The 25,556-nt window shown below is 42.9% G+C and overlaps 1 long non-coding RNA gene across 4 annotated transcripts in view; it reads right to left on the bottom strand.

Annotated features, from left to right (window-relative positions):
- The window catches only part of LOC310831958, a 61,041-nt gene that overhangs the window by 9,389 nt on the left and 26,096 nt on the right, over positions 1–25,556 (bottom strand). For 2 of the 4 annotated variants that reach the window (XR_014558057.1, XR_014558060.1), the window contains one exon: positions 1,580–4,780. This is a non-coding gene — a long non-coding RNA (uncharacterized lncRNA). Of the gene's footprint in view, positions 1–1,579; positions 4,781–14,276; positions 14,388–25,556 lie in introns of those variants that run through there. The other 2 variants (XR_014558059.1, XR_014558058.1) reach the window with 2 other exon arrangements.

Below are 25,556 nucleotides of genomic sequence, written 5' to 3'. Positions count from 1 at the left end.
CACATGGTACATCTTCCTGGTCAGGGGGTGGGGCAATTGAGGAAAAGGCAAGACAAGCCTTGTCAGGGGCCTGACTGCTGGGACCTGGAAATTACCAGAAGATGCTGGTTGCTGGCACCAGCCTTGCTAGGAAGTTCTGAAGAGTGGTGAGATGTAGAGGAGAATCTTCCATTGTCTGCACTGAGCAGACAAGGACAGCAAATTAAAATGCACATGGCAACTGTTTGTTAAGGGTTGTTATGGGTTGTTAGGAGACCCTTATTCCCCACACAAAGCTACAGTTTTCAGAGTGGGTTAAAAATCAACCCTTCTCCCCTGTGAACCCAGAGAATTGTAGTTCTGTGAGGGGAATAGGCATCTCTAAACAACTCTTAACAAACTACAAGTCACAGGATTCTCCATGGTTGTTCAGGTGGTATAATAGTGCTTTAAACGTATGGTGAGGTTCTGACCCTATAAAGGTGTTTTCACATATGAAGTCACCTTTTCTTGAAGTGTTGTTTCACACAGAAGGAAAAGCAAAGAGACTGGCTATTTGTAACACAAATAAACATTTTAACCAATGCCGTCTTCGTTTTTAAGTTTTGCATTGCAAACTCCACAGAAGCAGGAGCCTCACTTGTGAAAACTCTCCTTGCTGCATGCCATATTTTTGTGTGTGCGTGTTTTGTATAAACTTGTACATCATTGTCTTTTTGCCTGACAGTCGCAGCATTTAAAATATGTTGGGGGTGACACCATCCTTTCACCTAGTCCAGACATATATTACACAGAGGATGTTCTCATAAACAAGGCGCTGCAGGCTCTGATCTTATCACTTGCCTCTTCCTTCTTTTCAGCTCCATTCAATGACATGCATTTCTGCTAAACTTTGCTCCAGTTTCTGCTCAGGGGGCAGGAAGGGGGAGGAAATCACGCTAGGAGCAGCAAGCTATGCTGCAAATCAGGACGGGCAAGTCAGGTGCTGGAGGAGGCCAGCAGGGCAGCAGGCTTTGCAATGTAGTTTTCTTGCTGGTCCGAGCTAAATAAATAAATGAGGCCTTTTTGTAGGATGTGTGATCTTAGGAAGCAGACATACTATATCTGCCCATTGTTCCATCTACCTTAAGGACAGGGAACCTTATGACCAGAGACTGAATGTGGCCCTCCAGACCTCTCTCCCTGGCCCCCAAGAATCTCCCCAGGCCACACCCCTTTCTACCCCAACACTCTTCTTGAGCATTTTTGGCTTAGCTGGAATGTGCCACTGAAGTCTAATCAGGCCTCTTGCTTGCATGGACGGAGGGCAGTGTGAGACTGTGTGTGTAGAAATTAATTTGCTGAACAGATATACCAGATACACCTGTTATTCCCCTCGCATTTGTTTCTGGCCCCAACTACCCACCCCCCGGTTAAAAAATAATAATAATAAGTTTGCCTAGAAGTGAAAATGGCCCCCAGGCTGGGAAAGGTTCTGGATGCTTGATCGAGCATTAGTGCAGCACTTCTAAGGCTTCAAAGCACTTCCTATGCATGGTCTTCTTGCAATCCTTGCCTCTTCAGACAGTGATAAGGAACCAGTCACCCTGCAGGAGCATAATTGGGTTAGACTGATGGGAGTTGGAGTCCACTCAATATCTGGAGGCCCAGAGGCACCCAAACACTGTCACATGTAAAGTCTGTATTATCTCCCTCCAGCACACATTACAAATGGTGGGGGGGTGTCAGAGACCAGGGGAGAGGAGCTTCTGAGAGGGTTTGTGCAGAGGCAAGACTTGAATCAGGGTCTTCCTCTTTCATAACCCAGCTTCCAGCTTCTTAGTCACCACACTGTAGTGACTCGATGTTATGCCAGCTCAACATTGTCTTTGCTGACTCCAGGGAATGTTACCTGTGCCATCTGGAAACTTAACCTGGGGTATTTTGAGTGAAAAACATGTGTGCTACCACTGAGCTATGGCCCCTTCTCTGTAGGTTGCAGTTTTGCAGAAATAATCTATTGAAAGTTAGTGGTCCCAGTGCTTAATCAAAGGACACATGCCAAGCTATGACTCTGGATTTAGTTCTTTCACACTGATTGGCTGAAAAGCTGTGATGTCACAGAAGCCATTGGCATGTTTGCAGATCAGCTGCAGTGAGAGAGGAGGTGAGGCTGAATTTTACAGACTGATTTGGTCTAACCAGCTAGTTTTTTTGGTTGGAGTTCAACTATATTTTTAAAAGCGATATATGTGTGAGGGAAGTGGCACATTCTTACTTTTTTATTCAGGCAATTTGCACAATGCTTTTCATTTTCTCCAGCAATATAACAGTTTTTAAAAGCAGATGTTAGCAACCTTTTTTTCCTCCTAGTGGCAGCAACCAAGCTTTGCCAAAAGTTAATTCCTTACAATGAAATTAATCCCAGAGGTGTAAATATCTTCAAGATCTGCCAGGTCTTTTAAGATGTGCCAATGGCAAGATCAGGCAATTAGAACCATTCTCCATAAGTGCTGGAGCCTTACAACATTAATAGATCATTTTAATGGGGGCAATTTTTAAAATTTGTATTTAATTTGCATGATTACGATGCTGAGTGTGCTGCGGACAGCTGAGTCAGAGGGAGAGTTATTGCAGCTATAGTCATTGTGCGTTGGATTCAAGGATCTGGGACTGAAGTCTAAAACTGGGCACTCTTGCATCTTCTTGGCTATATGAACATTTTAAAGAAAGTACTTTCCAAGTAATGTATGACTGAAATCAGGGATGCCAAAAGTTATCCCTTACATGGAACTGTCCTGGTCCATCTCGGCCAATAGTTTGTTGAGCAGCTGCAGCTGTCCAGGATTTCAAGCAGAGAGAGATCTTCCTCAACTCTACCACTTGAGACTCTTTAAAAGTGGGAGAAGCCAGAGATCTAGTCTTGGGACTGTCTGCATGATTTGCCACTGATGTTTGGACCCTCCCCTTGTCTAGAGCCAACAGATCAGATTCCTCACCGGCCATCCTTCAGTGAACACCACTTGATTCCATCTCTTTCTGACCTCTCAGTACCACTGCAATGCCCACTCTAAGTGCTTTCCAGCTCCAATCGAACTGCCAGTGAATATCCACACAATCACTTGCGTGATGGATTTTGTTATCCGATCAGTTAATTGCCAAGTATGTTGTGTGTTTGTAGTACTAAAAGTGTGCTGAATATTCTACGGTTTCTACACAATGATTTTGTATTCTATACAATTATTTTGCAGACGTACTATGATGCCTTTCCCCCCAAAAAAGAAGCCACATTTTTTTATCCTCTTTGTTGTGGCCATTTCCCCTGGCTGTTGTTCTGTGGCTATTTCCCCTCTCATTGCTGCATCTTTCACCTTCTTGGAGTAGTCATATAAGTGATTCCAACCAATCAGGGAACACAGGGTAAAGAGAATGTTACTGTGCCACAAAGCCAATGGGACTTAGCAGTGTGGCAAATGAAGTCATTTGGGGGCAAAAATAAATGTGGGGAATACAGATGAATGTGGGGTGGTGTGTGTGTGTTGCAAAGGATGCCCCAAATAATCATTACGAAAAAGAGCTGTGCATTCTTGAAATGTTCCCTAAAAATGTGACTAGTGCCAAAATACTCAGAATTCAGCCCCCAGCAGCATTAACACATGCCTTTGGGTTTTGTTTTTTTTTCCTTTTTCCCCCTTTTCCTTTTTGCCTGAAAACCTTTCCAAAAATAAGACCAATTGTTCAGAATAATAATCTTTCAACAGTAGCTCATAATCCTGCCCATGTCTCTCCATTTCATTCTTGTTCATGTAAAATGTGGTCTACAGAGAACACGGACTTCAAAACATTCCTGGCTTCCTTATGCAATCCCACGTCCCCCATTTCTTTGCTGCACTAGGTGCAAATATTGGGGTCCTTCTAATACTGAGAAGGAAAATATCACATCTCTTTCCCCCCCTTCCTTCCCCCCTTCCTCATTGAATTTATTTTGCTTACATTTTCACAGCCCAAGGAAACAGAATGCAATTTTTTTTTCTAATCTTCCCAATGTAATGGAATTTGTTAGGATGAAACATGAGAACTTTGAACAACGAATCTGCAGTGTCGCTTCCCCCCAGAGGAAACGCCATTTCTGCTGTCTGTAACCGCTTTCATCTCATACAAGATTGTTTGACTTCTGCCACACTTTCTCAGCTCTCCAGCCAAGGATTCTTTGCCTTCCTCTCCATCTCCTTTCTAGTATTAGCTGCTGTTTTTCATTTCCACCACCCCTCCCCCCCTAAAAAATAAAAACATTCTGAAGAGGATTAGAAATACGAGCTCTTCAGGCCATGCACACCGTATCTTTGAGGAAATTCTCCAAGGAGATGTGTGTGTTTTCAAGTTGCTGGAGTGGGAATCCCATTTGATAATGGAAAAGTGCTCCAAGGTATGAATTGTGCCTCTGATGTTCCTCAACATGCACGTCTGAAGTCCGTAGCCACTGAACTTTCTTAAGGCTGGGGTTTTTGAAATTTGTTTTTCTATCCATCTCGCCAGTCAAAATTTCCAGGTCTGGGGATGCAGACAAGCAGTGATTTGTTTTGGTTTTCCTCCTCTGAGAAGTGGCTTCAGAAGTCATAATGGGACGTGCAAGTTATCGCTTGGGGGGGTGGAATTTAAGTGCAAGGGGCCATTCAAAAATCAGACTCCCGCTCCACTTGCAGTCCAAAGCGATACAGTTCAAGAAGACTTTTGCCACTGCTTCTGCTGTTTCGGTGAACTAACATCATTGTCCTTGCCAGAACCTCAGTGAAGAATGTTGATCTGTTCTCTGTCGAAGAAGCTGCAAAAGAATTGTGCCCTTTAAAGAGAGAAACAAGCCCCAAATGCATGGGGCAACTTTCTAAAAACCAAACCAGTCTTCCTGAGCATGTTAAAATTTCCCCTCTCCCCTTCCTCAGTTTTGTTTCAGATATATGCAGGTCTTTTGCAAAGCTCCAACTCAATGTTACCTTAATACATGAGCTTGCACATTGCCTGCTGTATCAGTCCAAAGGCCCATCTAGTACAGCTTCCTGTTTCCCACAGTGGCCAATCAGATGCCTCTGGGAAACCAACAGGGAAGGAACGAGCACAACAGCCCGCTTCCTAATGTTGATCCCCAGAATTTGGTATTCAAAGGGAGGTGGACTGATGGACTGATTCAACATAAGGCAGTTTCCTATCCCTTGAATCTGCCTCCCCATGGGGGTTTTACTTGAGGGTGGGCAAATCTGCTTCTCTTTGTTTCTCTCAGATTCTCATTTTTCTGGTCTTTAGTTCAGTTCTCCACATTAGTTAGCAATTTTTTAAAAATTATGAAAATTCATGAGCATTTTAATGTGATTTTTTCTCACTATACATTTTTTCATATGACATTTTGCCTAATGGACCCATTTTTATGGAACATGTTTTTCCTAATACTTTTTATTTTCCCCAACAGAATGCATTTTTATATGTTATTTTCACTAATATAGGCACTCCTTACCTTAATACGGTGATGCCTTGGTTCTTGAACTTAATCCGTTCCGAGAGTCCATTTGACTCCCAAAACCATTCGAAAACCAAGGCACAGCTTCCGATTGGCTGCAGGAGCTTCCTGCACTCAAGGGGAAGTCGTGTCAGACATCCAGCTTCCAAAAAAAGTTCGCAAACCGGAACACTTACTTCCAGGTTTGCGGTGCTTTGTTCGGGAGCCAAGCTGTTCGGGTACCAAGGTACCGCTGTATATGCATTATTGTGCCCATGACTTGGCAGGAGAACTGCATTGCAAAATTCAGAGCTGTGCAGATTTCAAAAGATAGCTGTGTTTCAGTTCATACGTGTGAATTGTGTGAATTCAGCTTTAAATACATACTCCATCCCCAGTTGCAGTACATAAGAACAACCTTGCTGCCAGATCAGACTGAAGGCCCATTTAATCAAACATCCTGTTCTCACAAGGGCCAAGCAAGTGCATACTGAAAGACCAGAAGCAGGACCTGAGAGCAACAGGATTCTCCCCTCCTGCAATTTGCAGAAACTGGTGTACAGAGGCATACTGCCTTCATCAATGGAGGTAGAACATAGCCATTGTGCCTAATATCCATGGAAAGCCTTATTCTCCATGAATTTGTCTAATCCTCTTTTAAAGCCTCTCCCTTTTTTCCCCCTTCCTTCTTTCCAATTCCCCTTGCAACTGCCAAAATTTAAGCCTTTTTCTTGTTGCTTAGGTCACTATATATATGGGTTAAACCACAGATCCTAGGGCTTGCTGATCAGAAGGTCGTGGTTCGAATCCCCACGACAGGGTGAGCTCCTGTTGTTCGGTCCCTGCTCCTGCCAACCTAGTAGTTTGAAAGCATGTCAAAGTGCAGGTAGATAAATAGGTACCACTCCGGCGGGAAGGTAAATGGCCTTTCCATGCACTGCTCTGGTTCACCAGAAGTGGCTTAGTCATGCTGGCCACATGACCCGGAAGCTGTCTGCAGACAAACACCGGCTCCCTCAGCCAATAAAGCGAGATGAGCGCTGCAACCCCAGAGTCGGTCACGACTGAACCTAATGGTCAGGGGTCCCTTTACTTTTACCTATGTCGCTATCTAAATCATTACGTGCTGATAGAGCTATATGAACAATGAGCAATTGTGAACTATGAACCAACAGTCTATAAAGTGTGTGCTTTGTATACAGTAAGTTCCAGGTTCAACATCTCCATGTAGGGATGGGAAGACCCCTGTCTAAAACACTGAGGAGCATCTACCCATCAGGGTAGACCAGGGCCAGGGAACTTCCAGATTACAGGCCTAAGCAGCCCACCAAGTCTTCCTCTGTGCCCTTCCAGCCTTTGACTTGATGATCCAGGGGCAGGACAGTCAATGGGATAGAGCAAACATTCAACAACTAGCATACATAGTCAAGCTGGGACAAAGCACTTTTGATGCCTGTTGCACAGGCTGCACTGGCCAGAGAAACCTCTCTGTCTGGCCCAGCACTATGATGGACACCCTCTGCTCAACAGGAAGATGGGTGCCTCTGTGTGTGTGCACCTGTGGCAACTGCATGTGGGCGACGGAGCCAAGATATTCTGATGCAATTGGCCAAAGATTCTGGGCAGATACACCAGGCCTGTACAGCAGCCACTGCAATGACTGGGCTCTCTGCTAGTAAACAGCAGTTCTTGAAACAGGCAGCTTCCAGTGCCCTTCAACTCTTTCCTTGCACCGCCTCTGGGGGTCTGCTTTGTCAACGGACCTGGTGTTACCATGCCGTCACTCTTCCAGGCAGCCATAGACAGAGATTTATCCCTGACTTACCAAGGGTGAATGTCGACTGTGCTGTTTTAAGCTGTAATGGTGATTAAATCATAGAACATTCGCTATTGTGTGTCCCTCTGATTTTTATCTCCATCCTTTTCACATTTCTATTCACTAAGCGAAGGCATGAGGCTTAATGCAGTATTTCTGAAAGGTCCCTGGACAGATTTAGTGCTGGAAAGGAATATATATAGACAGCTGGAATGAGGTACCCTGTTTTTACTACAGCGAATGCCTTGTATTTTAATATGCTCTTCTAGCCAATGCTAAAATGCCTTCCTGGCATGTTCCTCCTAAGGTCATTGGTGTTATTTGGAGGTTTCAGACTTCCTAGATTTTGGCAGCACACTCCCTGGGATTTGGTAGATCAATAATGGAATTACAAATCCCTGTTTGCTGTTGTGCATGCTACCTTTCTACACACGCACAAAGGTGTAAAGGTGTAGAATTATCTGCTTTCCTTCAAAAGCAAAGACAATGATCTAGTCTTCATGGAGAAAAGATGTGGATTGAATCTGCAAGCAGTCACTGTATTTGGGGAGGTGCCACTGGGTCTGGAATAGAACTGAGTTATCATGCCTTATTCTATATGCTTTTCAGTCAGATGGCACACAGAGGAGTATGGGAGTCAGCCCAAGAACAGGAAGACTCCAGTTCAATGCAGTTTAAATAGCTGACCAAATAGTTCTTAATGAGAGAAGAAGAAGCTCTGATTCAATAAAAACACAAAACATTCTTGCTGCAAAGTCAATCCAGAACAGCCTTCTGATTCAGACAATGACCAGTCAGATACTACTTTGTACAAGGGTGACCAAGGGGGCTACCCTCCATATGATGCTGAAAGAAAGCACCCACCCTCCTTGACCACTGGCCAGGCTGGCTGTGTCTGATTGGAGTTGTGGTCCAACGACATCCCTCGTTGCCTTTCTCCAATCCCCAGTATTCAGTAGCATGCAAAGTGGCATGCTTTGATTCAGTGCTTTGAACATCATGCCTAATAGGTGGCTTTTCCTCTATACTATTCTAGATCAGCCAATGGTCTCACACAGTAGAAGGCCGCTTTCTACTGCAACAAGGACCATAGCATACAGAAGGTCCCAGGTTTAATCCCAAGTATCCCCAAGTAGAGCTGGGAGAGTCCCTGTTCCTGAAACCCTGGAGAGCTGCTATCAGTCGGTATTGCTGATGGAACAATGTTCTAACTTATTATAAAGCAATTTTGTGTGATCCTATGTTCCTATCCCATTTTTGTTCATCAGACCTCTACAGTTCTATGATTCTGTGACCTCAAAGTGGTATACACGGGAGAGGTCCTTAGGTAGTCTCCCATCCATGGAGACTTGAGACCCAAAGTAACCTTAGCTTCAGCAAAGTGAAGCCGATATGATGGATGAAGCGTTCTGTGATGTCATCATTAGTGACAAAATAAATAAATAAAATGGACCTTAGTTCAGCCAGCCTGTTTAAGGATTCAGCCTGACCCAAGACCCAGATGAGCACTTTTCCAACTGCTATGAACCCCTGGGGCAAACCAAACCCCAACAGTTGTAAGCTATCACCACACCATATTCTCCAACTTGCGGCAGAGGAAAATTTGGATGTTTATCCTTTGTGGTCATGCTCCCATGCACGTCACAAGACTCATGCAAGCGCACAAGACCACAAAATGTGCATCCACAGGAGTCAAAACAGGACATCCCAGGATCCAGACAGAAGCTGGAATGTCTTCTGTAATTCTAGGATGTCCTAGGATGTCCCATTCAAAGCAGGACAGTTGAAGCGTATGCTACACCTGTTATCTATCCATACAAACTGATCCATGAGATTAGCAGGCTGTATTTTGGATGTCTCCAAGATAAATAACCATTCCCTGCTTCTCAAGGCCTTAGGCAGAATTAGCCAAATAGCACAGCAACCATTCCGACCAAATAGATTCAAGACACTGGTTTAAGAACCAAGGCTTTGCCTGGATTGTCCCTGGGTCTCACTCGGTGCCTTCCTTTTTTACTAAAGGTAGCCCAGGAAATTGATAAGTGTGGTAGGAATGAGGAACTGAATCGTCTTACTTGGACATCTGCTGCTATATGAACAGTACATTACAATGGAAAACTCTGAAGTTGAGGTTTTCTCTATCAAATCAACATTACAGACTTATAATGCATTCTTTAATTAGATGTCGCTATTAACTGGACTGTTGCGTGATTTAAATCTGGATGTTAATCTCCGTCATTCTACGCTGCCATAGTTTTTATGACATCGAGCGAGTGACTCCTTTATGTAGCAATCTATCTGAAAACCACCTTATTCCCCCCTCTTTCTTTTTTTAGAAGAATAAAGGACATGAGATTGAAATGAAAGCTTTTCTGAGTCCGTCCATTAGTAATTTTCTGCTTAGTATTTGAAAAATGGCTCGTTTTAATTGCTTCACAGAGGAGAAAGCTATCAAAGCTAATGCTCTTTCTTTCCAAACTTTTGTAATTATTTCTCTTGGACTCTTATTTGAAATGGCTTGAAAATATTTTCATTAAAATGTAGATTTCCCCCCCCACACCCTTCTCTCTCTCTCTCCTCTCTCTCTCTGTGTGTCTGTATGTCTGTCTGTCTCTCTTTCAAATGGGCTTCGATTCCCCAGTGCTTACCCACCCACCCCACCCCCACTTTTTCTTTGTTTGGCTACTAGCTTTTAACTATGTATAGATGAAATCCAACATTTGAAAATAGGAATGAGGGGACATGTCATTAGCATTGCTAATATTGACTGGGATTTTATCAGGTTTGGATTTCATATCAAACTGCACGGTTTCCAAGGAAAACAATGTTTATGGGAATGTTCTCTCATTCCTGCCACTCCCTGTCCACTCTCCACCCAAAAAAAGAAAAATTCTGAAGATTCACTCAAATAGTTTGACCCTTGTGTTTTCCCTCTTGAACTTTGTGAAGTCAATCTAATCCAGTACAGTGGTACCTCGGGTTACATACCCTTCAGGTTACAGACGCTTCAGGTTATAGACTCCGCTAACCCAGAAATAGTACCTAAAGTTAAGAACTTTGCTTCAGGATGAGAACAGAAATCGTGCACTGGTGGCGCGGCGGCAGCAGGAGGCCCCATTAGCTAAAATGGTGCTTCAGGTTAAGAACAGTTTCAGGTTAAGAACGGACCTCTGGAACGAATTAAGTACTTAACCCGAGGTACCACTGTATCTTCTTTTCCACTGTGGCCAGCCATATACTGCTTCAAATCATTGGAACATAGGAAGCTGCTTTATACAGAATCAGACCATTGATCCATCTAGTTCAGTATTGTCCACACTGACTAGCAAGAGCTCTCCAGGGATTCATTCAGGCAGAGAACCTTTCCCAGGCCTACCTGGGACGTGCAGGAGGTTGAACGTGGGGCCAAATGAGGTGCTCTATCACTGAATCACCTCCTATTGTTGCTCCCTAGCAAAAGGCATTCAGAGGCCTCTGAACCTGAAGGTAGCCTCTCAGTAGCTTATTTTGTAGCCTCTCCTCCATGAATCAAAGGCTGTATCTCAGTGGAAGAGCAGGTGCTTTGCATGCAGAATATTATATACTTATTTTAGATCCCACCTTTCTCACAAGGGCAGGTCCCAAGGCAGCTCACAGCATTGATTAAAACACATGCATCAACGTAATTATTTTTTTAATTAAAAACAAGATTTTAAAGGGGGGGGGAATCAATTTGAATGTTCCTGATATGAGAAGGTCCAAGTTATGGGCATGGTCTCACAGAGACCAAGTTGTCCCCACCACTATTCTCCTGGAAGTCCCCTAGATTCTCCTTCCCTCTCTCCTCTTCCACACACCACTCAAGCCTTGTAGGGCAACTAGAGGGACCACTAAGGGTTGCCATAAGAAGAGGAAATGCAATGCCCCTCCCCCCCAAAAAAGAGAGGACTGAATAAAGCACACATATTTGCATACAATTTACATATGTATAGTAATAGATGCAAAAATAGAAATAATTGCTATCTACTGAAAGCTGCAGCGTATCTCACCCTAGTGGGGAATACTGCAGCAACATGATGGTGCACTTGTTCAGTTTGAGGGCCTGAAGCTTTCTGTTGACGGGGAGCGGTGTCTGCCCTCCCTTCTTATAGCTCTTTGCCTTTAAGCCAAACCCTCCAAGTGTCCCTGTTTTCCAGGGATGTCCCTGATTTAGAGAAGCTGTCCCAGTTTCTGACTGGATCCTAGAATGTCCCGCTTTTCCTTAGGATGTTCCTATTTTCATTGGAGAAATGTTGGAGAGTATGACGTTATCCAACCCCTGAACTGTCTGAAGGCAATCCTGTATAGGGATTTTTTTTTAATATTTAACATTTTATTATGTTTTTATATATGTTGGAAGCTACCCAGAGTGCTGGGGCAGCCCAATGAGATGTGTGGGGTATAAATAGTAAAATTATCATTATGGAATGGGACATCCCTATTTTCATTGGAGAAATGTTGGAGGGTATGCTTTAAGCTAGTTTTAGACCAGACAGCCCTTTAAATAGAGGACTCATTCAAACAGAGGTCTGTCCTCTGTAAAGTAGGAGACAGGGCTATCCTGAACCCAACCCTTCAAGGCTTGAGAGGGCCCTAAACAACATGCCCTCTAGTTGACTCCTTCCAATACCAGTAGGTCACATGTGACAGAGCCACAGTTGGCAAAGGCAAGTCGCCAATTTAAATTTCCCACAATGCTCTGGTGCAGCATCTTTCAACAAGCCTCTCTACCGGGCCCTCAGCACTCTCCTAGACTACACCTCCTACTGGCCCTGTTTCTGGAATGTGTCCTTGAATTGGAGTAAATGCCTTGTGCTTCCTGGATGAAGGATACAGAAGGGATCTACTGTATCCTACTGTTCAAATTTTGCATTAATTGCTCTGCCTCCCTTTGCCTCTAGCCCCGCCAACCACTGGCATGTGTGGCCCCTGGAAGGTTGCTCAGAAAGCAGTATGGCCCTCAGACTGAAAAGCTTCCCCAGCTCTGGCCTCCATCATGTATGAATCTGCATTTCTGTTCCCCACCCCTATCAGTTGGTAAATGGTCAGTGATCCAAGGTATCATTTTCTCTCTCTCTCTCTCTCTCTCTCTCTCTCTCTCTCTCTCTCTCTCTTATGTTCCTTTCAGACCCTCCTACTCCAATTTGACTGGTATGAGAGGTAGTAGCATCACATGTCACAAAGCTCCTATACACAATGTCTCCCCCCCCCCGTCAAGGCAATGAATGAGAAAGAAAGAAAGAAAGAAAGAAAGAAAGAGAAAGAAAGAAAGAAAGAAAGAAAGAAAGAAAGAAAGAAAGAAAGAGAGAGCCCCCAGGCCTGGTCTGCACCACTGCTCCCCTACCCTCTGAAGCCATTATGAGCAAGCCTCACTAATTATAACTCCAGGGCTAGGTGCCCTCCTAAGGCTGTTGTGCTCAGCAGATATGCCTCCTGAAGGAGATATGAGTGAGCTCAGGTAATTCAGAGCAGGGAATGCATTTGGGCAGAGGGGGGAGTATGTTATGTTGCTGCTTTTTTAAAAAAAAAAAATATCAAGAACACATTTTTGGCCCTTAAGTGTCCTACTGCACCGGCGACATCATCCCAGCAGCCATTTTTCTAGTGTTTTCCTTCAGAGACAGCTGTTGCAGATAAGCATCTACAATTATAGATTCCGTTTCCTTTATATATATTTATAAAAAGACGACTGGAAGGAAGAAAGGGAAAGGCTTGGTTTGCTTCTCTATATGGCTGGCAGGTGTTTATTTTACTGCAATGTGTGCTTAGGGGATACCCCAGTAAACTGAGGAACAATCAACATCAACACGCTCTTTGGTCTTATTCCTTCTACTGACTTTGACGTTGTTGCTGTTGAAATGCCTTTACTCATTATTAGGGGGCTCCTTTGTCTAGCTCACAGGTGAGCAGTCTGCAGGCCACACGTGGCCTGCTTAGGCCTTCCCTAAAGCCCAGAAGGGATGTAAGGAGGCAATGATTTCTGTCCCATCCTGTGTTTGTCACAACCAGAGCCTTTTCCATTCTGCTACAGTTCAGCTTATGCTGAAACATATGCTATTCATCTCACTAGTTCCTATGGCTGGATTTTGCCAACAAGAAAAACAACATTGTTTTTAGTGTAAGATGAAATGCAGCAGAATGGAAACACTGCTACATGTGACATATACCAGGTGGAAGGAAAATGATGCCTTATAATATCCCTCTTGTAAGAGGGAGGTAACAACAGGCTGAGGAGAAGAAGAGAAGAAGAGGAGTTTGGATTTGATATCCCGCTTTATCGCTATCCGAAGGAGTCTCAAAGCGGCTAACATTCTCCTTTCCCTTCCTCCCCCACAACAAACACTCTGTGAGGTGAGTGGGGCTGAGAGACTTCAGAGAAGTGTGACTAGCCCAAGGTCACCCAGCAGCTGCATGTGGAGGAGCGGAGACACAAACCCGGTTCCCCAGATTACGAGTCTCGCTCTTAACCACTACACCACACCTCAAAATGTGCAGGTGTGCAAAATGCCTTTAGGGAAGGGGAAGAACCCAAAAGGATGAAGGATGCTTCCAGGCTGCCAATATATTTGGGTGGAATTCAGTCACATAGCAGTAAATTCAGGCTGTGCCATTTACTAGACTTTGAGCCCAGCTCAACAACCTGTTGTCATAGTAGCCAACCAGAAGCCTGTAGGAAACTCACAAGCCAGGAGCTGAGCACAAGAGCAATCTTCTCCCCTCTATGCCTCCAAAGCATTGTTGCCTTTTCCTATTCAGGAACTCCACTAAAAAGTCTATGGGTTTTAGCTGAGAAACTGGTATATTAAAAAGATTGGTGGGTTTAAAAAAACAAAACCAGTCACAATTCATAGTGTTAATGAATAGATGCATCGACTGGCAAACCAACTTTTCCGGGCTGCAAAAACAAAACCATCCCTCCATCTGAATAAAAGAACCATGTTTCCTAGCTAATATTTACACAAGCTCGTTCTTGCCCACAATGGCAAAGTCACTCACTTGGTTTTCTTCAATCTATTCTTCACCGCCCTCCTGGTAACATTTTCATTGTCAGCCCTGAGTTACTGTTTAATCCATGATCGCTTGATAAATGGAGTTCAATTGGAATACCTGTGTTAATTAAACCAAAGATGGAAGAGACAGCTTTCATTTCTTGCTGATAATTTTCTACGGCTTTGCTACAGCAGAGAGAGAGAGAGAGAGAGAAATATGAGGACTTTCTACATCCTTTTACCGAAATGGGGGGGAGAGAGAGAGACCCAGGAGTATTCAATAACACCTTCATATGATAATGCTTGCAATTGTTCAATATTCCTGGCTAATTCCTACACAGTCCCTTCGCCCTTTGCAAGTTAGAATTGCTGTTTCATGTCATGAAAACAATTTCCTGTGAGAATGTAGAGGAATTTCCAAAGATGTAATAGATGGACAAAGGACCCTAGTTCAGTGGCAGAGCATCTCCTTTGCATGCAGAAGGTCCAAGGTTCAATCTCTGGCATCTCCCAGTAGGGCTGCGAGTGTCCCTTGCCTGAAACCCTGGAGAGCCCCTGCCAGTCCGTGTAGACAGTACTGGAGCTAGATGGACCAATTGTCTGACTTGGGGATTATGAGAGTTGCAGTCCAACTACATCTGGGGGATGCCTCATGTAGCTCTATACACATTCATCTGCCTACAGCATGTACACTAATGTGCTTAGTCCAGCCAAAACAGAACCACATCTTGGTCCATTTATTCCAGGTACTCTGATCCTCAGCTTATTTGTTACAAGTAAACGAACTTCCTAAATATAACCGGGCCCTCCTATCTTGATCTTTTGCTAATTTTAGCATAGCATTGCAAGAGCTATGCTAAATTTGTTAGCTTAGATGGTTTTGAAACAATGTATGTGTTTGAGAAGGGGGTGTTATACTTTTAAACACACTCTGTGCAATTTGTGGTGGTCATCTTTAAAAATACTGCTCCATTATCCTTTTTCTCCCCATTTGGAATGAATGAGGCTAATTAATTTCAGGCCATACTTGATGAGGTCAGCACCAAACTAGGGGGTGCGTGCTAGACATTGCTAATCTCTTTCAGCTGAGAGTGATGAATTAAAGATGAAGCATGCCTTCACAGACCTAATTTAGAATGTATATTTTTTTTAAAAAAAAAAAAACCTACAGCAAATAATGCTATAGCATTCACAACAAAGGAAAACTTGTTCTTGTGGCTCCCATGTAGTGTTGATTTTGAAGAAATCTTTTATTCACTTGGGGAGCCTGGCTGTGGATGGGTGGAACAGATCAGAAAACTGCAACATGGGCTTTAGTGTGTGTGTGTGTGTGTGTGTGTGTGTGTGTGTGTGTGTGTAAAACTCACTAGTGTTTGATATCCAGTATGTATTTCTGACATTGTTCATGCTTAATTTAGGGCTTCTTCACTTATTGCACATTTAAGGTGTACACTTAAGATTATTTTAAATGTGGTTCCTTAAAATGTGGCATTCAGATGTGACAAATATAGATATACTTGTCAGAAACCCAGACTTCACTGGTACAGTGCCAATCTGGTTTCATATAGATATACTTGTCAGAAACCCAGACTTCACTGGTACAGTGCCAATCTAGATGATCATGGAGAACCATTATTATATATTCCATCTATTTAAATTCCCTTTAGAAGCAGTTGAGCAAAGAGCAAATTGTATTGGGACTGAATAGGCACTTGCAAAGCAATGGTTAACCCAATGCAAGGGTTAACTCAGTGCAAATCACCCTTTGCTAGCACACCCCACAAACCTGCTACTTTGCACTGTTAGGGAACAAATCTATAAACCCATATGTTTCTCCCCAATAAGACTCATTACAGCCTGAGTCAGGTGAGTCAAGTAATAGAATACACTGGAGAAAATGGAAGGGAGACGGTTTAACCCTTCCTGCAACATGGTGATCCCAATCCAGTTTAGAGATATGAAACCTGATCCCAAATCTCCAAAGCCTGAATCTAGTTTACCCCTCAATAGCAAATGCAGGTTTGCTCCCCATAATTTGCTAAACAGTCCTTAGAACCAATCAATGTGTGATACTCATGACACTCAGTCATGCTGCTTTAGGTTAAAAAAGGCATATTTATATGCCTTTTTTAACCTAAAGCAGCTGCATAAATAGGTTGCAATCTGGAGGAGACGTTCTGTGTAGGGAGAAAGAGACTTCTTCAACCTTTCTGAGTATTTTTCCCCATTCGGAATGTCGCCCACCCAACCTGGTGTGTTCCACCCCAAGGAGGAAAAGACGCCTGCAGTATATGGGCCTAAGTTAAAACTAGGTGAAATATTTATACTAATGCTTCAACTTTTAAATCTTCAGTCAACTGGTCAGAGTCAACTTTAGAGTTGCAAGTAAGAATGCAAGGAAAGGCTACTGGATTAGGCCAATGACCTATCTTGTCCAGCATCCTGCTCTCACAGAGCCAACCAAATGCTTGTACAGTGGTACCTCAGGTTACATACGCTTCAGGTTACATATGCTTCAGGTTACATATGCTTCAGGTTACAGACTCCGCTAACCCAGAAATTGTACCTCGGGTTAAGAACTTTGCTTCAGGATGAGAACAGAAATTGTGCAGCAGCAGCTGCACAGCAGCAGCAGGAGGCCCCATTAGCTAAAGTGGTGCTTCAGGTTAAAAACATTTTCAGGTTAAGAACGGACCTCCAGAACGAATTAAGTACTTAACCAGAGGTACCACTGTACACAACTGGCATGCCAGACCCGAACACAAGAACCCTCTCCACTCCTGTGATTTCCAGCAACTGATATTCAGAAGCATTACTGTCTCTGTCTGTAGAGGCAGAGCATAACCATCTCAGCTAGCAGCCATTGATAACCTCTTCCATAAATTTGTCTAATCCTCTTTTAAAGTCATCTAAGTTGGTGGCTATCACTGCCTTACAGCAAAATCCTATACATGTCTATTCAGAAGAAAGTCTCAATGACTTCAGTGGGCCAGGTGGGGATGTAAAGAGGAACTGTTATCTCTCACATGCAGCACTGTTTCTGATCCACTGCAGTTCATCTTCCACCCAAAACTACACCATTGCTGTCAGCTGTGGCAAAATTATGTAATTCATGTAAATTGTGCAAATCATATTGTCATTAATAAGGTTACCAGATGTCCCCGTTTCCCGAGGACAGTCCCTGGATTCACAAATCAGTCCCCTGACAGAATCCTATCATTCCTACTGAAGTTGAAAAGTGTCCCTGGATTCATTGAAAAAAATCTGGTAACCTTACATTATGTGATTCCACCCCCATTCATTTCAGTGCAATGGAAATGCAATGGGAATGTCATGTATCATTTGTGGACTGAAAGCAAAGACAATATAATATTCACTGGATTTATTTCCATTCTGGATATGGGACAAATAAGCAAACATCAGCCATTTCTGCTCCCGTTTCTGTTTGTTGTCGGAATTCTCTGACATTCCTACTCCCAAGTAAGTGGATATAGGATTGCAGCCTATTAAATATATCTCATGTTTCAGTATCCCATCAGAGTTGTCTAATGATGTATGTTTGTTAATGCAATTTATGACTCCAGTTAAAACCTCTGGGCACTGTGATCTTTCCCAGGTGAGCTGTACCTGTGACATACTTTGTTTTGGGGAGGTTTCTGCTTCTCAAATTCAAACTTTGTCTCCTTTCATATCAAGAGTGTGTGCATGGTGGTAATTGTTTCTTTAAAGTGTTGCTGCATTTTTCCATGTTTTCCTGCTAGGTGGGTGGTGTAGATTATATGATAGCTTTTATCAGGCTGGCTTAATACAATAATAACATGTGCCCAGTTTCTGCCTGACAAAGAGGTGCATTCTTCAAGCACAAGGGAGGACTGTAGACCCTTTTCATGTGAGATACTAATGTGTCTTACAACTTTGCTTGCAGCACTTGTGGGGTGTGTTTGTTTTGCAGGAGGACAGAAGATGCAAATGAAACTGAAGTTGCATTCTAGGGAGGAACCGTCAAATCTGTCAATTTCAGTTTCTTTTAGTTTCTCATTCTTTTCTGTCTCAATTTCACTTCTCCACATTTCTACATCAGTATGCAAAAAAGAATTTTAAGTCCCCAAGAAAATTCATCAGCATTTTAGTGTGGATTTCCCCTAATACACACATTTTTGTATGCCATTTTCCCTAATATAATTTTTATATGTTATTTGTAATAATATAATCATTTTCATGCATACATTAACCAAGTGTGTGCATTTTTGTACATGTTGCCTTGCTGGAGAAGTCCATTGCAACAGCCATAGATTTGCGATTTCTGAAGGCTAGCTCTGTTTCAGCTTGTGCTTAATGTTTTGAAAAGGAAAAATGAGATAAGTTTGCCTTTAAATGAGAACTACTGTAAATCCAACATCTCCCCTATCCCTAAATGCAGACAATGTGGGCCTTGCATCTGTGTGACAAACCAGTCGGTGTATGTACAAGTCAGTTCAAGTCTCACACATGAAACTGTGCTTAGAGACACAAGCTCCAAACTGAGGTACAAACTGAATTAACCAACTATCCTGGCCCCAGTTGCAGAAGGCATTTAGGGGCAACATAAAATGAGCTTGGGACCATTTGTAGCTCCTGAGCCACAGGTTCCCCCACCTGTGTTCTGTGTCATGGTAGAAAGTCTGTAAGACAGTCCCCTGGTTGGACAATCTTAATCAATGGATCATGGAAAATTTAGTCAATGAATCAATTCATTGATCAGCTAATTCAACTAATATGGGCCTGAGTCAAAAGGGCTGTTTGGAAGCATAACGCTCACTTGGTTTGTTTTCACATGACCTCCACCTTGTGTTTTCTAGCATCAGGCATCATTTTAGAAGATGTATCTCCTTCCTGGGTATAAATGAAGGGTGTGCATACTTCTTAGCAGACCATACTGGACATCTACACATTTTTGGAAATACCTGTATAAGAATTAATATTTTTTTCAAATTAAAAAAAAGGAAAAATGGCATCTTGATTTTGGGGAAAGGGTCATAGCTCGGTGATAGATTCATGCAGAAGGTCCTGAGTTCAATCCCTAGCAACTCCAAGTAGGACTGGGAATGTCCCCTGTTTGAAATCCTGGACAACTGCTGCCCGTTAGTGCAGATGATACTGTGAGATGAATCAATGGTCTTGCTTGATGTCATGCAGCTTTCTCCCATTGTTCAGCCCAGACACTGAGGTCCGGCTCCAAGGGCCTTCTGGCGCGAGGTTACAGGGAAGTGAGGTTACAGGGAACCAGGCAGTGGCACCCGCCCTGTGGAACGCCCTCCCATCAGATGTCAAGGAAATAAACAACTATCTGACTTTTAGAAGACATATGAAGGCAGCTCTGTTTAGGGAAGTTTTTGATATTTGATGTTATATCATATTTTTAGTATTCTGTTGGAAGCCGCCCAGATGTTGTTGTTGTTGTTGTTGTCATCTGCACTGATTGCACATTTTTAGATGGTCAATTTAAAAAATGATCAATCTGCGTTTAAATACACAGGTCCTATCTACTTCGCCTTTCAATTGGAAGTCATCAAGTATACAGTGTTCAAGTATTTTAAAAATGAGTAAAATATAGTCCTGTTCAGGTTCACCACTGGAGGAGAGGATGGCTGAGCTGAGCAGCCATGCCCTTGCCACCAAGTGCATTGAGCAGCCCTGCCCCCAGAAATCCATGTATAGCATAAAACCTGAAGTTGCATGTAATTGCTGAAAGCCTTTGTATGGACCCAGCATGGTTGGGGTTCTGGGGAGCACAGAAGCTTTCATATACATTGAGCCCCTGCCTGCAGACATCCCCACTGTGTGTGCAGATGACAACAGAGAGTGTGGCTGCTTTATGCAGTTCCATTCCTGTGTTGCTCTACGTTGGATCTATAACAGCTAAATGTGGTTTAAATGCATGTGTAAATCCACACTACAACTTCTCTGCATCTGCTCTATGTGCATATAAACAATGAATTGTTTTGCTAAAGCAGGGGTGAGGGGGCTTTTTCAACCTGAGTGCCACATGCTAGGGTTGGTTGGGCCAGAGGCAAAAAGGAGGAGAGCAATGAATGCAGATATTACCTGTGTACTGTAAGTTCAGAGACCTACCTTATCAGTAATCTCGGTTCAAGGTCGCCTTATCACATATAGGCCCCCACGTTTGCTACAACTGCGGCAAGGATGCTACTGGCACAAAGATGGGAAAACGATAAAATACCAACCAAAGAAGAATGGCAAGAAAAACCTTATGGAATATGCCAAAATGGCAAAACTAACTGAAAGACTTTGAAATAAGGATAAAAAAAACATTTAAGAAAGAATGGGAACCATTTTTGGCCTACATAAAGAATCAATGCAAAGAATTGGACTCATTAGCAGGTTTTGAATAATCATTTACAATTAGCAAAAATCATATAATCTACAGTAAAAGTACAAAAAAAATGGGTGAAAAATGGAATATGCAGGAAATGATATGATTTTGAAATAAACCAGAGAGGGAGGTTGAGGGAAGTCTGGGGGGGAATGGGGAAATTTCGGAACTGTGAATTATGTTTTTGTTATGCTTTAATATTGGAAAAATGGAAAACTTAATAAAAATTAATTCAAAAAATCCCCACATATATGCCGCCATGATTGCTTCATTCTGTGACACTAGCATTGTTCATAAGTGCAACATAATACACATTCTGTACTTGTAAGAAACTGATATCTTAGTGTAACATCACCCAAACTTTGGACTCCCTGCCTATTCACATCAGGCAAGGCACCTTCTCTATCCAGACATATAGAATGTTGACTTATATTTCAAACCTGATTTTTAGCTTACTGGTGATTTCAATCATTTTTGAATGTTTTAAATAGTTGCACTTAACTGTTCTTTAATGATAATTTTATTGTTTTATTCTTTTTTTAAAAACTGCTTTGAGGTTTTGATACAATCTATACATTTTGTGACATGAAAAAATAGGCTGGTTTCTACACACATTCTATTTTCCATTCAGACAAGTAAGAGGCATCATCAGAGTCTAAGAACACAGCCAAGCAAAAACACCCAAGGAGGGTGCAAGGCAGAAGTGTGGTTGGCAATGGTGTGTGTGATTAGGGAGAGGATGTGGTCTATGAAAAGCCCTAAGGACCAGATGGAGAAGTCTTGAGGACCAAATTTTGCCCCAAAGCCTGAGGTTCTCCACACCCAGGACTCAGCTAAAAAGGTAAAGGTAAAGGGACCCCTGACCATTAGGTCCAGTCGTGACCGACTCTGGGGTTGCGGCGCTCATCTCGCTTTACTGGCCAAGGGAGCCGGTGTACAGCTTCCGGGTTATGTGGTCAGCATGACTAAGCCGCTTCTGGCAAACCAGAGCAGCGCACGGAAACGCCGTTTACCTTCCTGCCAGAGTGGTACCTATTTATCTATTTGCACTCTGACGTGCTTTTGAACTGCTAGGTTGGCAGGAGCTAGGACCAAGCAACGGGAGCTCACTCCGTCATGGGGATTCGAACCTCTGACCTTCTGATCTGCAAGCCCTAGGCTCTGTGGTTTAACCCACAGCGCCACCCGCGTCCCACAGGACTCAGCTACACAGCTGCAAATAAAAATTTTTAAGTGTGTTATAAAGTGCAATATACAAATGTGACACTAGATGGTGATGGTGAGCTATAGCAAATTCAATATATTTTTCAAAACGTTTTTTTAAAAAGCATTTTCACAGCATTTTTATATGTGTGTAGATTCCACCCAGGTCCCCCCGCTGCTAAACAGAGAAACTGATAGCAAGCAAACAACCTACTGCTGAGCAGAATTGCCGTAACTTTTTAAATGGGTGGCTCTGCCTGCCTGCCTTTGCATCCCAGTAGTCCTTATTAGAGGGAACCTGCTTCCCATTATGTCCTGTCTCCATGCTGAATCAATCTTCCAACCCTTTGATTGCTTCTGAAAATATGTTTATTTTTTAATAATGCTCGTTTTTGCTCCCCTGTGATTAAACCCAGACAAGGCAATGCCCAGAAAGTATGTGGAGGGATTCTTTTGGGCAGAAAGGGGAGATAAAGACCACATGTTTTTCTTATTGTGGGACCATTAGAGCATATAAATCTGGCCATTTGTGTTGTAGATGCATCAGAGGGTGGTTGTAATAAATAGAGATTGGCACATCATGCTCGCCAAATGGACTTTATGGATCATGTCCCATGCTTCGTAATTCTCTGGTGCTGTCCCTGAACTAGCTTCTGGAAGACTATTAAAATTCTGAATGGTGCATTATTCCACTTTTTGGGTACACTTCTCGGTCCTAACTGTCAAAGGCCTATTGAAAGAACCTGGCTTTTGAAATAAATCATTTTTCTCTTTTGAGGGAACATACTGTCCTTTCTAAGAATTGAATCCCTTTCCAAAAAAAAAAAAAAAACAGCGATGATCTAGCTGTAGAACCTGGCAGATGTGCATCATAGTTTGGTTGGGCTATTCAGAAATTGAGAATAGCAGACAAGGGAACAGCTGAATACATTTAAGCCAGTAAAATCTAGGGTCAAATGTTAACCTACTTGATGCACCTAACTAGGGGAGAGGAGAAATGTGGTTCTGTTTGCACATAAAAGTAAATATACCTAAGCTGCATGTCCCAAAATAATATGTAAACTGAAACACAGCCCTCCTTTTAAATTCACACCTTTTCAAATGATGTGATGCAGTTCGCTATCTAAATAACGGGGGCAAAAATGCATATACTATGGCAAAGAGTGCATTAAAATGTATATATTACTGGAAATAGCACACACTATGCATTAAAACACAGAAAATCACATTGAAAGATGTATATATTAGAGGGAATTGCATACAAGTCTCTGAATATTAGGAAAAATTCACACTAAAATGCTGGCTGATTTTCATTAGGACTTTTCTTAAAAGAATTGCAAATAGAGAAAAGGAGAAACTGCGATAAACAGAAATTGACAGACTCACCCATCTCAACACCAATGTCTAGGCCAGGAACAGCCAACTCAGAAAGGTACCGGTTGCTTCTCATCCTCCCCCCACCCCCAAATCATTATTCATTTGTTTGCTTGTTTATTGAAAGCATTTGCATCCCATCTTTCTCAGTCAATATGAACCCTTCCACTAGCTAGGATAGCTTTAAAAGAGGCTTAGATAAATCCAGTCCACAAATGTACGAAACTGACATACCAATTCAGATGACTGATCCATCTAGCTTGGCATTTTGTACACCATGAGTAGCCAGTGGGCTGCTGGTGCCCTTCAGATTTGACGGGTCTCCGGTTTTCATTATTCCTGACCACAAGCCACAGTGTCTGGGGCTGATGGGAGTTAGAGTCCAACAACCACATTGGCTGCCAATGTTCTAAACTGACTGGTAGCAGCTTTCTAGACTTCCAGAGAGAGGTCTTTCTGAGCTTGTGTTACCTTTCCCTCCCCTCCATTGTTGTTAAGCCTTATAGATTGTAAGCTCCTCGAGACAAGGACCTGTCTAACTGGATGTGCAGTGCAATCTTCCACATGTTTCATCACAAGTAAGTCCCACTTTGTTCAATGGGGTTTGCTCCCAGGCAACTGAGTACAGAATTGCAGCCTAAATTACTTAATAGGCTGGTATATGAGCACACCCTCTTCAATGTCTAGTTATGTCTGTAGCGCCTTTTCAAACTTGTTTACCTAGCCCAGCTGTGCTGCATTATCAGAAGGGAGGCCATGAAATCTTAGCCATCATGCTGTATTATACTGTCAGCAGTTTAAACCAACTGTGGATTTGTAGAGAGAGATTAATTCATTTGCCCTCTCTCATTACCCTAGAATTTGCGGTCATCTGACAAAATTAACTGGCAGTTGATTCAGGACAGAGAAAAAGAAGGTACTTTTTCACACGACATGCAATTAGCTTGTGGGATTTGATCGTGGCTACTGGCTTAGGCAACTTTAAGAAGGAGCCGACATGAATTCATGACACTGGAGAGGTCTATCAATGCCTATTGGCCTTTTATGCTTCCATGCTCAAGCTTGCGTACACACTATAACTTTAAGGCACTTTTGAAACACATAGTTTCCCTCAGAGAATTCTGAGCATTGTATTTTGTTAAGGGTTGATAGGCATTGTAACTCTGCAAGGGGTAAGGTGCAGGGCCCAGAATTCTTTGAGGGAAAGAATGTGCTTTGAATGTGTTTTCTGGATACAGTGTTCACAAAACCTCAACAATACTGAACCAAATGGATCATTCTTCTGATACAATAAGGCTCTCTTTAGTACATATTATTCTCTGAAATGGGCAGAAACGGCATGTGGCTGTTGATGGAGAATTTGCAAAGACAGTTACTTTTGGAATGAGATGTCATGGCAGATGACCCCTTCAGACTGGAGTCTTTTTGCAGGTGTGTTCTGCAACATGTTCTTGATACAATAGTGAACGGTAGATAAATCAATGCATTCATGGTGGATTTATACCAGACCATCCAGATATCGTACCACTTTCTTACTTGTTCTGCAGTGCTCCCAGTGTTACCACATTATTGCCATCTGGAAGGTCCCTCTTGTGCTATATAGCACCACAACAGCAGGGCAACAACAATAACAGAGAAAGGATGTTTGCAGTAGGGAAAGTTGCAGGATTTCAGCAGGGAGCTATGGGACATGAACCGATTGGAAACAAAGCAGAATGTCCATCCCAAAAAAAATTGCAGGTACAGTGGTACCTCGGGTTAAATACTTAATTCGTTCCGGAGGTCCGTTCTTAACCTGAAACTGTTCTTAACCTGAAGCACCACTTTAGCTAATGGGGCCTCCTGCTGCTGCTGCTGCGCCACCGGAGCACGATTTCTGTTCTCAGCATGAAGCAAAATTCTTAACCTGAAGCACTATTTCTGGATTAGCGGAGTATGTAACCTGAAGTATATGTAACCTGAGGTACCACTGTACAAGCTACAGGGAGAGGGTTGAAATGCTTGACTCAGGGAGAGCCTAACCATTGTAGTTCATATGTTGCTAACCTCGATGTTGGATTAGTGCAATGCCCTCTATGTGAGACTGCACTTGGGTCTGGTTTGGAAGCTCATGCTGGTGCAGAATGTGGACGCGAAATTGCCGATGGGTACGTTTAGTCAACAGCATGTCACACCATCGTTAAAGCATCTGCACTGACTGCCTGTCTTCTACTGAGCCAGATTCCAGGTTCTTGTATGGATTTATAAAGCCCTGAACAACTTAGGTCCAGGGTACCTCAAGGACCACCAGAGCCTTGTCACTGAGTCACTAAGATTCTCTACAGGAGCATCATTGGT

This window comes from Podarcis gaigeae (genome assembly GCF_964106915.1).
Source record: "Podarcis gaigeae genome assembly, chromosome: 14".
NCBI lineage: Eukaryota > Metazoa > Chordata > Lepidosauria > Squamata > Lacertidae > Podarcis > Podarcis gaigeae.
This window is presented reverse-complemented; position numbering and strand designations above follow the sequence as displayed.